Source organism: Pipistrellus kuhlii, unplaced genomic scaffold (genome assembly GCF_014108245.1).
Source record: "Pipistrellus kuhlii isolate mPipKuh1 unplaced genomic scaffold, mPipKuh1.p scaffold_m20_p_11, whole genome shotgun sequence".
Classification (NCBI taxonomy): domain Eukaryota; kingdom Metazoa; phylum Chordata; class Mammalia; order Chiroptera; family Vespertilionidae; genus Pipistrellus; species Pipistrellus kuhlii.
This window is the reverse complement of record NW_023425416.1, coordinates 45,058,208-45,071,805: the sequence shown is the minus strand read 5'-3', so window position 1 is coordinate 45,071,805 and position 13,598 is coordinate 45,058,208.

Below are 13,598 nucleotides of genomic sequence, written 5' to 3'. Positions count from 1 at the left end.
TACATATTTTTAAAACAAACCAATAAATGGCTTCCATGACCTGGTCTGGCTCTGTTCCTGCGCGGGGATTCGATGAGGCCCCGGGAGCCGGCGAGGAGGCTGGTCCTAGGGCCCCCATCACCCCACCACCACTCCCCCCCGCCCGCAGCACAGAGGCGTTTGGGGGGCACGGGCTGGGCCCCAGAACCATGGGGGACGCCTGGTGTCCTCCTGGGAAGGAGCTGGGGAAAGCGTGCTGTGGGCGGAGCAGTCTGCCCCACCAGGGGACCCAGGGCCGGGCGGGGCCTCCCAGGATTCCGGGCTGGGGCATAGCATAGCCGGAGGACTGACGGGGATTGGGGCTCACACCATAGGAAGGATATGGAAAGGTGGATGTAGGAAGGGGCAGCTGCCGTGAACAGCCAGATGGAGGCACCTGTGCCTCAAGCCAGGCTTGGACCCTGGCTTCCTCTCCGCTCCTCCGCCCCCCTCCTCACTGCTACCCCCCGCATCCTCCCAAAAGCTCTTGGCCAGCCATCAGGGGCCTCCTTGTGACTGGATGCAGCAGAGCCTTCTCCGTCCTCCATCCTCCATCCTCCATCCTCCATCCTCCTCTGGGGGTCCCGTCCCTCCCAGCATTGAACTCAGGGGCAGCAGCTGCTTCCGGAAGTCCTCAATGCTTCAGGCGCCCAAGGAGCCACCCCGCCAGGGTTCCCTCCAGTCCTTGGATGGCCCCTTGGGGGCATGGTTTCCAGGGTCTGACTGAATGAGCAAGGGTGTTAGGCCTCGGGCCCTCTTGCAGGAAGAGCGGGAAACCCCTCGCCCTCTACCGTGCTTTAAGGAAGCCCAACCAGTCCAGCCCTGAGCTCATCCATCTCGCCCCCATGCCTGCTGGTGAAGAAACCCCCCTCAGAGGCCCACCACCACTGCAGGCTTTCCCGCGCCCACTCACCCAGTCCACGCCCTGTTGGCACGACTCGGCGTCTTTAAAACCCCACCTTGGTCTGCCTTGCTGCTGCTTCCCCAGCGGAAGCCAGCATCTCCCTCATGGCTTCCCTTCCCCTGGCCTCCGCCATTCCAAACGACTCAGCTACCAGGACATCTTAATCCCAGATCACTGCCTCCTGGATAAAACCCGCCAGCAGCTTCCTGTCGCTTTGGGATCAAGGCACACCCCTCCCAGAGCCTCTAGCCCTGCCAACTGGTAACCACATTTCTCTCTTCGGCCTCCAGGCCTCTCCAGCTCCCATAGGCTGCTTCCCGGTGTTCGTTCCTGTGCTTTGGGGAGAGCTGCTATGTCTCCTGGAGTGGCCTTGTGCCCCGTAGGGCCCCGTGGCTCAGCCTCCGCGGTCCCCGAACACTATTCTCCTTTCCACACGGCCTTCAGACCTCATGGTTTCTTTTTTTAATCTTTACTGTTGAGAGCGATATAGATGTCCGTCTTCCCACCCCACCCCCACCCCCATCCCTATTGCTTCCCTCCACCTGGTTCCCGCCCCACTGCAGGCCTTCCCCACCTTATTGTCTGTGTCCATGGGTGAAATCTTCGTTAATCTCCTCCCACCCCTTTCCCCTCCTACCCTCTTCCCTCTGAGATCCGCAGTCTGCCCCATGCTTCTATGCCTCTGATTCTGTTTTATCCACCCCTTTATTTCGTTCCTTGGGTTTCTTGTTCATTTATTTTGGTTTTTAGATCCGATGGTTGATAGACGTGGATCTGAATGCTTAATGTCTGATGGGTCCTTTTTCATGTCTTCGGCATTCTCACTCCGATCTTTGAAGAGTCTCCTGAAGATCCTTGAGGAACCTCATCGCCAAGGTTTTGAACATGTACCTGGGAGTTTGCTTGCTTCCAGTTCTTTCATTAGTGACATGTTTCCTGGTCTTGGCATTTTGCCTGCCTCCCTGTGTTTGCTTCTGTGTATTGGGTAGAGCTGCTATGGCTCCTGGAATCGGTAGGTGGCCTTGTGTAGTCGGTGTCCTGTAGGGCCCAGGGGCTCAGCCTCCTCGGTCACCTGAGCTGGGCCCTCTGGGTGTGGCCCTGTGCGGGCTGTGTGCACAGTCTTGTAGTTGAGCCTTGAGTGCTGTGGGTGTCTCTGGGAGGAGTTGACCTCCAGGCCGATGGGCTGTGAGGCCCAGCTGGAAAGCAAGGCCAGCTGGTGCCGGAGCCGGGTGTTGGGCCTCTTATTGATAGCTTCGGGGCACGTGATCGCCAGCTGGGCCTCACAGCTGCAGCTCCTTGGAGAGACTGAGTGGGGAAGATGGCGGCGCAGGTAAACGCTTGTACTCGCCGCCTCCCGCGACCACATCCAAGTTACAACTAAAATACATCGTCCAGAACCGCCTGGAAGCTGGCTGAATGGAAGTCCTGCAACCAGAGGAGTGAAGAAGAAGCACGCTGAGACCAGTAGGAGGGCAGAGGCACCACTTGAGCTTCTTCTCGGCCGAGCGAGGCCCGGTCCTCCGCATCTCCGTCCAGTCAGAGCGCTTTCAGAAGGCCCTGGTAGGCCCTCGCGGGCCTGGATTCAAAGGTAACATCCTCTGCACCCTCACCCCCGGCTCTTCCCCAAGGGAAGGCCGCACGCAGGGTCCAGGGATCTCTGGACAGTTTTCTCCAAAGAAACCAGCCAATGGGATTCCAGGCCCTCCGCTTCCTCGGCCCCCTCTTCACCCAGGACCTGATGTGACCCCGGGCCGGTCTGGCCCCGCCTCCCTTATTAACAGGCCCCATGGGACAGACTCGTCCTGGGGCACCCCGAAACCCTTGGTTTCAGTTCTTGGGTCAAAACCGGGGCAGGGACAGTCCACTGCAGCCCCCTGTGGCGCTGTCGAATCATCTTTCCCTGATAGCGGCAGGGGGCTTGCAAAGGGCAGGCCACGTCCTGGGTCGTGGGCCATGCCCAGCTCTTTATTGTTTTAGTTGTTAAACCTTTATTGCTGGAAGTATTGCCGGGGTCCTCCTTTTCAAGCCCCGCTCTTTACAAAGAGTATCGGGCACGTCAATAGCGGTGTCTCCGTGTGGCCAGGAGGAGGCTGTTTTTGTGAAACTGTCGCTTCGGCTGCATGTAAACCTTGGGGGGTGCCTGTGTGTGCCTGGACGGCGATGGGAAATCTCTTTCTTGCTAGAAATCCCAGCGACAGAGCAGCGAAAGCAGCGTGAGGACGGGGCGTGTCTGTTTGGCTCCCGCTGCAGCCGGGACTCGGTAGCTCTGGGGGAGCGTTGAGCGGACGAAGCTGCGCCCGCCATGAGCTGGGAGGGGTGCAGGCCTCTTCTCTCGCAAGCTCCCGGACACGACGGCCATGGTCAGGGTCCGCGCAGGGGCTTCCGGATCGTTCTGGGAGCCGAGGGTTGACGCCTGGGGTTCTCTGTGTTCCGTGGGGTCCGCCCCTGGCCTGGGGTGTGGCGGGCTCATCTGGGGGGAGGCAGACGCGAGGCCTCGTGCCAGGAGCGATGCCACAGCTGTCGCCGGCCGCCCCGGCGGGGTGAGGCCGGGGTCCAGGCGGCGGGCAGCTCCGAGGGACAGACGTGGGTCCTGTGTCAGCGGGAAGGCACGCGGCCAGGCCGCTCAGCCCTTGGCAGGGAGATAGATGCTCCTGGACAGACGTCAGCTGTCACCCTGGGGCCGCGGCTCTGGCAGCTCCTAACCCCGTGCCAGCAGCTCGTCCGCCCGCCAGCCCTGAGCCACGAGACTCGGCGGAGGCCAGGAGGGGCGGGGGGAGGGCACGGGCCTCCTGCAGGCGGGCATGGGTTGGGCAGCCAGAGAGAGCAAAGCCCTGCTGCCGGCTCAGGGAGCCCAGGCCTGGGGCCGGTGCCCCAGCCACCTCCTGGAGCATCTGTGCCAGCAGCGCCTCCACACCTAGGGGCTCTGAGCCCATGACGGCGTTGCACGGGGGTCCCCAAATCTGAGAGCGGGGCCAGGCCCGGCCAGACGGGCCCCTGGACTCCAAGCTCTCCAACCCACCCCCGTGCGCAGCACAGATCAGGAGAAGAGACAGCCCAGTCAAGTTCACGGTCTCCCCACCGCATTCACCTGGATCCTCTCCTCTGTGTGATCCTTCCTGTCCCCAGAGGCCCCGCCCCTTTTCTCATCAGCCGTCCCACCTCCCACACTCCTTCTTCTGGAAGGAGGTCAGACACAGGGCTACTTGAGATCCTCGCTACACACATGGAGACGTGCTCAGATTCACATGCGTGTACACACTCAAGGCTAAGGAATGAGGGCCCCTGGTTAGTGGGGAGGGGCGTGCCTGGAACCCCCCTACCCCCGTGGACCGCAGGGTCCTCGGACATTCCCAGGGACAGAGGCAGGCACAGAGGCCAGAGGGGACTTTATTCAGAAATGACACTCAGAGGCTGGCAGCTGCCAAGCTCTGGGGCGAGGGGGAATCTCTGTCAGTGGGACCCTGGGAGCCCCTCGGGGGGTGGGCGCCCCTCCCCTGCCATGTCCCAAGGCAGAGGTGGGGCCGGGCCAGCTTGAGCTCGGCACGTGTCATGACCACCCGGACAGGCACTTCCTCCCGTGCCAGCTCATAGAGCTGGCATCCCTGGGCCGCCGCCAGGCACCTGCTGCCCGAGAGAAACGCCTCGTCATCCCCACCCTGTGGAGAGACAGGCCGGCGAGGATTCCAGACGTGCATGGTGCGGTCAACGCAGAGCCCCTTGCCCTGACGCAGGTGGGATGTCCTGGCTCCCTCCCTGCCTGCTTGGTGCCCAGCCTCCGGGGAGAGCAGGGGCCAGGGTTTTAGGTGTGACCTGCCGGGGGGGCCGTGCCTGCCTCCAGTCATTGTCCTTGGAGCTGTGTCTCCCGGGGCCCCGGCTGTCTGCCACGCACCCTCTCAGGTTGCACTGCCTCTTCCTGGAAGGCCGGGATGGGCTGCCTCCATGTGCAGGCGGGGGAGGAGCTCAGGGATGTGGAGTGATGGGAGGCCTGACCAAGCAGAGAGGCCGGCTGAACGGCCATAATTGGCCTCCTGCATCCTGTGCCCATCCATCACGTTTATAGTCTCTCCGGACAGGAGACGATGAGGAAATGACCAAAGCCAATAAGGCCAATAAATAAAAGGTAATGGAATAACCGGCCTGCGCAGGCCCTTCCCTGAGCCCCAGCGCCAGGAGCGGGCCGAGCCCCTCCCTTCGGACTCCATCCTGACTCCAACCGCAGGCCCCCAAGGACCAAAAACGGGTCCGCAGCCCCCTGGGAGGGGGGGGGCTGGCTGCGTCCCTGGCGGCACAGGCCAGAAGCCATGGCGTCATCCCCCCCACATCCAATCCGGCAGGAAATCCTGTTGGTGCTGCCTCCACCATATAGTCCAGGTCCAACCACTTCTCAACACCTCTGCTGCCTTCATGGCGGTCTGAGCCACCATCCGCTCTGGCCTGGATTCTTGCAAAGGCCTCTTCGCGGGTCCTGCCCAGACTGTTTTCACCGCAGCAGCCCCTCGGTGGTCTGTTCAAAGACACATGTCACTGCTCTGCTCAGAACTTGTCCCACGATCTGCTCCAGCCCCCAGTCCCGCCTACGTCCTGCAGCCATCTGGTACCCCCCGCTAGCCCCCACCAGCTCTTGACTGGTCCCCGCCCAGACTGAGCCCCGCTGGCCTTGGGACTTCAGCACCCACTCTTCCCTTCGCCGGACACACTCTTCCCAGAGGCGGCACCTCCTTTCTCTTTCAAGGCTTCTCTCGAATGTCACCTGGGCAGTGAGACAACATGACCATCCTATGTTCAACCCTCTCCATCCCACTGTTTCCGCACTTCAGGCAGGCTCGGTGGGTGAGGGGTGATTTACCTAAAACAAAATTCACCCTTCTTAAATGCACGTGTGGTGAGTTTTAACAAACGTATAAGCAGAACAGCCACGCCAAAGTCAAACTAGGGGACATTCCCGACGCACCAAGACATCCCCTCACGTTCCTGTATAGGCACCCCCGGCCCCAGACCCGTGCCCTGGCAGCCGAGGAGCTGTTTTCTGCGCCCACAGACTTGCTTTTTTCCGGAGAGTTCGTAGAAATGAATGACTGTGCAGGCAGCCTTTTGGGCCTGGCTGCTGTCACGCAGCCACAATGCGCTTGAGACTCACCCGTGTTGTTGTGTGTGTTGGTTTGCTCCTCTGCATTGCTGCGTGGTGTTCCATTATGTGGACGTACCACAGTTTATCTTCCACCTAGGAGCTGAGGGACATGTTTTGCTCTCATGAACATAGCTGCTATGGACATTTGCGTTCAGCTAGGTGCATGGACATATGTGTTTATCTCTTGTGAGTTGAATCTCAGGGTCAGACGATTAGTGAGTGTTTAGCTGTATAAGACGTTGTAAGATGTTCTCCAAAGCGGTTGTGTGTGTTTGATTCCCACCCACGATGAGAGTTCCGGTTGCGCCATATCCATGCCAGCGTTCGGTGTTGTCGATCTTTTTATTTGTCCTTTAGTGTTAGCCACGCGAGTGGGTGGATAATATAATTTCAATCTGCATCTCCCTGATGACCGAGGCTGTTGAGAATCTTCGCGTGCGATGGTTGGCCATTCTTACATCTCCTTTGGTGGAATGGCCGCCTGGTTATTGAGGAGCTGTAGACAAATGCCTTCCCTACTTCAATCCTCATTCCGAGTGGAATCGCATGCCGCTGCTCACGGGCTTTCCGTGAGCTCTAAAGAAACCGCCGTCCCTGAGCTGCTGGTCTCTGTCTCCTCGTCTGTAGAATGGGCATTAACATACTTGCCCCCTAGGGTGGTGTGAGCATTGCAAAAAGTGAGACAGCGTTTACACAATGGAGAGAATTTATAGTAATCCCCGGGAAGCACCAGCGAATGTCCAATAGGATCATGACAATTAGTATTACTAACCCCCACCTTGTTTCCGTCAATCCCAGTTCCCTCTTGGGAGCCCAGTGTTTGCCTCTGTTCTTTGTTGGGGACGATCTCTAAGTCCCTTCTACAGTGCCACCCACTGGTGTCCAGCATCGCTCTCCGTTTACTGACACATTCCTTACAGGTCTAGCTCTTCCTCCACCAGGGGCATCCCCACAGCCACCCAGGCCACCCCCTGGCAGACACTAGTCACCCAGCATTGGAAAGCTTCTCGAACTCCTGACCCACAGAATGGCCCCGGCCCAGCTCCTCAGGCACCAGCGAGAGGGACCACGAGGAGCTAGAAGGACTGGGGAGACAGAGAAAGAACTGAGGAGGACAGGTGACACCAGGCTAGACCGATAGACCCGGGAGGCTGAGAAAGGTGTAGGGACACTCCTGCCCATAGTGACTCAGCATGTCCTCCCCGCGCCCCCACTTTCCAGCTCAGCTCCACAGCTCGAGATGGGCCAGACCCCCATCACCACCCCCCTCACCCCGCCTGACCTCTGGGGGAGAGCTGGATCCCCAGGGCGCCCCTCCCTCAGGCAGGGAGGCGGGAGGAGGCAGGAGTGTTGGGCAATCAGTCCACACAGATCTGGGCCGGAGCCAGGGTGCCACAGGGAGTGAGGAGGAGGTGATGAGAGAAGGGCAGGCCGGCGGGGCCCAGGCCCCTGGCAGGACAGGTCGGGGTGGGGCCTGGGGCGCTGAGGGCCTGGGAGCCAGGAGAGCTCAGGGGTTCAGGGAGGTTGGAGGCCGGGGTTCCAGAGGTCCAGAGCAGGGAGAAGGGGAGGCACTGAGGGGCGGGGCGCAGGAGGGCGAGGCAGGTCAGAGCGAGGAGCCTGGCTGGGTCGGGAGGTGGGGGGAGGGGGACACGAAGCTGGGGCCTTCCCACCCCCCAGTCCTTCATGCCCATAAGCATGCACTTCACCCTCCTTGTCACCTCCTCAGCTGTGGGCGGCCCCGCCCAGCCCGCCCTGCCACCAGCCCTTGGCACCCTGGCCGCCCACAAACTCTCCTCCTCGGGGGTAGCCACCACCCTCACTACCTGCCTGCTGCCAGGCCCCGGCCACAGAGCCCCCAAGTTTATTTCTCTGCTCCTGTGCCCCAGCTAGGGACCGCCGGGCCCCAAGGATAGCCCCACGGGAAGCCCGGGGTCTGCCCCTACCCACCCCCTGCCACATGACCCCCCTGGCTCCTGTGGAGACCGTGACCTTTGCAGGAGCAATGCCCGCTGAGCAGCGGGGCCAACTCCGGGCCAGCAGGGCTGTTGCCCGCGGTGCACCCAGGACCCATGGCAGCGGCAGCATCCCGGAGCCAGAGGTCCCCTCCTCACTCACACCCACTAGGTGACAGGGCCAGCAGGGAAACGGAGGCACCTGCTCCTCCTTCTGTTAGCAAACACGCCTGGAGCATGGGAACTGAGTTACACTGATGCGCCAACACAGACGAGGCCGCCCTCGTGTAACTCAGTCAATTGCTGGAAACAGACATGAACCTTGGAATCCACTAACAGAGGCTGTTTCCGGTTACAAAACCAGGGCGGCCAAGTACAGCGTGTAGGGAGCGGAAATACCCGGCCACGGGCCGGGAAGGCCTCGATGGAAGACACACACGTTTGCTGACCTGAGGGCGCGTGTCCAGGCAAAGGGAAGAGCAGATGGAAGGGTCCTGAGGCGGGAGGGGCCCAGCCAGCAAGGGGCGTGTGTGCTGACCGGCTTGTGCCTTAGAAAGACCCACCTCCTGCCCAAGGGGAAGGTCGGTGGGGGACAAGAATGGAGAAAGGAACACAGGCCTCTGTGGGGACAGACGGTGGTGGCCTGGGCCCGGATGGGGGCAGGAAGGAGCTGTTAGGACACTAATGTGGTAGGCAGGGCACCCAGAGGTGAGGGGGCTCCTCTGGCCTCCGGCCTCCGGCCCCCGGCGTCTGCCTCAGTGAGCACTTGGCAAGCAGGACGGATGATTCCATGGGGCTCCTCTATCCAAGCATTAGCTCCAGGTCCAGGCCCCCGAGGCTGCCTCTGACGTCTACCGTGAGCAGCACGAGCGCCTGCAGAGAGAAGTCCCTGGGCCTCGCCGGCGATGGGGGCGCCGGGCACCCGTGGCTGCCAGTGCCGCTGTGGGCTCTGCCCGGAGTCCAGAGCACCCTTCCCTCTCTCCACCGCCCGGGCGTCGGCCTGGTCCACCAGCTCCTCCCTGAGGGAGCGTGGCCTTCGGCTGGAATTGTTTAAAAGGCAGAACAGGGGCCGGCGTCCAGGGTGCAGACAGCACTGCCACATCGCTGCTGACGACGCTTCGATGCCTCCCCAGGGGGCACCGTTCCTCCAAGTCCCGGGGAACCCCCGGGGGTCCCCACTCTACCTCACCCGTGGGTGACAGTGCTGTGGACAAATAACCACAGTCCCCAGCCCAGGCACAAGCCCCATCTCAGCAAGGCAGTCTCCAGAATGCCAACAGCAGCCTCAGTCCACGCCAAAGCCACGCCAAAGCCACGCCAAAGCCACTCCAAAGCCAGGCTGCAGTCACCTGACTGCAGGAAAACACGGGCAGCCCCCGTTGTAAAATTCAGTCACCACCAGACGCCTGCTTTTCTCAAGATAATCTCGTTTCAGAAGCCTCTGGCCAGGGCCTTCATTTCCCCTCCCAGAGGCCCCCTTCTGTGAATGGGGCCAGCTTGGTGCCCCGTGGTCTTAGGGAGAGGAGGCCTTGAATCTAACTGTACGTGCTCCCAGTGGACCCGGCAAGAGGGCCATCCAGGCCGCCGCCGCCGCCTCCTCCCTGCTGGTCCCCGAGGCCCCCCTCGCCCTCCCCAGTCAGCCTTGGAGGGCAGGTCCCCCAGCGGCACGCCAGCCGCCGCCCGGCCCCGGCTCTGGTCTGAGTGCTGCTCCTGCAGGAAGAGGACCGCTTCCAGGTGGAAATCTTCCAAATGTGTCTTCCCCCATCACCTTGTCACCAGGCCGCTCTAAGCAAAACCTTTCTCGTAAATTATCTCTGCCTTTGGCTGCTCACACACAGAGGTCACACAGTTCCCCGCCTCCGATATCGCGCCTGGAGCTGGGGAAATGGACTCCCAGGTTCCCACCGCCGGAGTCTGCACAGGAGCGCTGGCCCGGAGAGAGGAGGCGAGGTCATGAGGAAGAGGTGAAGGCAGCGGGGAGAAGGCGGGAAAGACCTCTGGGCCACCTCGCTCCTTTCCCCTCCCGTCTCTGCGCTGTCTCAGTGCTTCCCCCAGCATCACACCACGTGGACAGATAAGAAGGACGGTCAACAACAAGCAGGAGAACACCGGTCTCCATGAGCACAGGCGGCACACGGATCGTGGTTTCTAAACGCCGTTCTCCAGGAAAAGGTCCTGGGACTCTTGGTTGGAGTGGCTGACTCGACGCCAGAGCAAACGCAAGAGGAGCCTGGGACGGCTTGTTGTGCCAGAGAGCGAGCGAGGGTGGAGACGGGTGGAAAGATGCCGGAGCCGGTTTGAATGAGCCAACGAGTACGCTGAGGAGGAGACGGAGCAGAAAACCCCCACAGGTGGAAGCTAGTGGGCACAACTCTGATGAGGAGCAGAGCGTTTCCCCACAGTTACTTTTTTTTAACAAAATATGGTTTTATTTATTTATTTATTTATTTTAGAGAGAGGGGAAGGAGAGGGACAGAGAGATAGAAACATGGAGGAGAAACATCGATTTGCTGCCTCCTGCACGCCCCCTCCTGAGGACTGAGCCCAGAACCCCAGACGACTATGGGAAGAACCTATGTATTATAATATAGGGCACAGGGCATGCTATACACACACGTGGAAAGAGAGGATTATAAAATGTGAATAACTGGCGAATCTGCATAAAGGACCTGTGGGAATTGCTTGCAACTTTTCTATAAATTTGAAGTTACATGAAAATAAATTTACAGGAATAATAATAATGGCCAAAACTGGTGCGGACCTACCCTGTGCCTGGCACTGCTCAAAATACGTCACACATAGCAAGTCACTGGCAACCGTCTGTCCTACTAGTAACATCACTGGCATCTATGCTGTCATCGTTAGTTTATGGATGAGGAAACTGAGACACAGAGCAGATAAACAACTTGCCCGGACCCCCAGCCTGGCACCATGTCGTGCTGGTACGTGACTCCAGGCCAGGCCCGCCTCTGTGCTCCTAGCCAGGGCTGAGAGGGGAACCATGAATGGGAACTCATACGGAGGTGAGCACCCGCCTTGACCCAAACCGGCACAGAATGGCTGCAGCCTGAGAGCCCAAATAACCCTGAGACCTGGACAGCAGGCAGAAGAGAGCCTTCGAGAAAGAGGAAGGAAGTCGGATTAGGGGCCTTCGGCTTGGGGCCTGGACAAAGCCCTCCTTCGGGAGGAGGCCTCCTGCAGACCCACTTGCCCTGTGGGCCTCCCTGCCGGTCCCTGAAGCTCCAAGCTCTGTCCCTCTTCTTCCCAGCTTCTCTGCCTCCCTCGCCCTTTGCCCACAGACCAAAAAATACGGTGTGTCTGGCCTGGGCCTTCTGGGGGACAGTGGCCGGGCCTTCGAGGAAAGAAGGGAGCCTGGTGGAGCAGTGGCCCCAAAGCCAGAGTGGCGGGCGGATGACTGAAAGCCGATGGCCGCGGGGAGGAGAGGAGACAAGACCAGCCTCGGGGTGGGCCCAGGGCGAAGCACCGGTGTGCCAGCCCCAGCACCGTGCCAGCAGGAGCGAGCTTGGTGGGGGAGGCCCTTCTCCATGTAAGAGAGCCCCCCTCTTCCCCCCCGGGAGGCAGGCGAAGGGCGGCTGGGATGCCTGCCTGGTTGGCCTGTGCGGCCTGGCAGGGAGGTGGGGGTGGGGAGGCCGAGGCTGGCGCCCGAATGCAGAAGCGGCGTGGACCCCCGCACCCCCTCCCCGCTGAAGGGCCTGTCACAAGGCAGCGTGTCTCACACCCGCTTATCGAGGCCGGGGTGTGGAGAGGGTGTCGCAGACGGGAGATAGGGCTGGGACAGGGCTGTCTGCACCGGCCTGCTCTGCCTCCCTCATTCACACCTCCTCAGAGGCCCCTCAGCCCACTTATCCCCTGCAGCCTCCCGCTCCCAGCAGCCACCCCGGCCGCCTCTCTCTGGCCGGGACACCGCACCGGGAGGATGCCCGCAGGCTGTCCGGCCTGACCCTCCCTGCACGGGGAGCCATGTCCCAGGGAAGGAGCCGCCGCTCACTGAGCAGCATCCTGCAAGCACGCCAGGAGCGGGCGAGGCTTGCACCCGGGCCCAGAGCATGGAGGAGTCTGAGCCTCAGCCCGGGGGCCCCTGAGGCAGGGTCCCAGGGCCACAGGGGAACAAGGGGCATGTTTATCCCGGGAAGCACCAGTCTCTTCAAATGCCAGCCTCCTGTAGGGAGAGGGCACAAATGCGTCATACTGTCCTGGAGTCCGTGCCAGCAGGGGCAAGCCTGGCAGCGGGTGGCCACCCTGGATAACGGCAATGGGTGGCCAGGGGTTCAAGGCTCCCTGTGAGGCGGTGGTTAGGGGCGCAGAGGTGAGAGGGGCATGTCCATCAGGAGGCCGCGGGGCAGTCGGGCCCATCCTGGGTGGTGATAGGGACCAAAGCATTTGTCACGTCTGGTGGCCGAGGAGGCGGGAGACCCTTGGGCCCAGCTGAACCAACGCCTCAGAGCTGCTGGGAGGCTTGGCCCCTGCCTGCAGCCTCAGAGGGCCTTCCGGTGGGAAGGAGCCCTGGCAGCACCAGAGGCAGGACATGCATCTCCTGCTGGTGGGGCCTGGGGGAGGGAAGGAGGGAGAGGACGAGTAATTCCAACCTCCTGGTTGGGGGCAGGGCGAGGGCAGGGCTCCACACCTGCACACAGCTGGGAGACCTAATTCTGTCTCTCCCTCCGGGACCAAACACACAAGCCCCTCCCTGCTCTGCACACTCGGCTGCCTCCTTGCTCCCATCTTCCCGCCAGGGCAGGGCAGGGCGGGCCACTCAGACTCCATGAAGGGCCTGGGAAAGGGCCCAGGGAACTCACGCCCTCCCCCTCCGAATGCAATGCTCAGGGGTTATCCCTGCGCCCCTCTGCTGACACCTGCCTGCCTACAAGCCCATAGCCAGTGCCCAGGTGGGAAACATAGACACCAGTGCACTGCTTTCCTTCCTCCTGAGCTGCCTCCCCCACAGCCCTTCTCACTCTGTCCCGGCTGCCAGCTGGTGCCTGCAGCCCTCCCCTTCCCGGGTCCTCTGAGCACAGTGGGGCCCAAGCAGGTTAAGCTCTGTTTCTGGCTTGCTGCTAATTCCCAAACATTTTGTGAGCAGGCACTGTTTGCAGAGCCCTCTGGAGGCCAGAAAGGCGTCCACTCCATTATTCGCCGGCCTCCAGGAGTTAGCAGGGCCTGGCAGGGCTAAGACGAGTAAATGCACGCATGATGGAGTTACAAAGCAAACTAAAATAGCCAACCACCTTGCGGTGTGGAGGGCCAGCGTCAGCATGGGCGTCGGAAAACCTTCCTGGGGTTTCCTCATTGTGAGTCGGGGGAACAAGCAGCTGCCCGAGTGGGAGACTGAGTAAACTTCAATGGCCCAAGGTTGGCAGCAACACACGGTACGGTCCTGGGACTGGGGACAGACAGAATTGCTTCCACCTGGTCCAGAGCTTAATCCCATACCAAGGCCTGGCTCTGTCCCACCCTACAGGACAAGGTGACCTCCATCAGCCTGCCTTAGTCCACGCGAGCTGCTATAACAAAATGCCATGCACAGGGTGGCTTATGAACAGAAATGTCTTTCTCTCTGCTCTGGATGTGGAGAAGC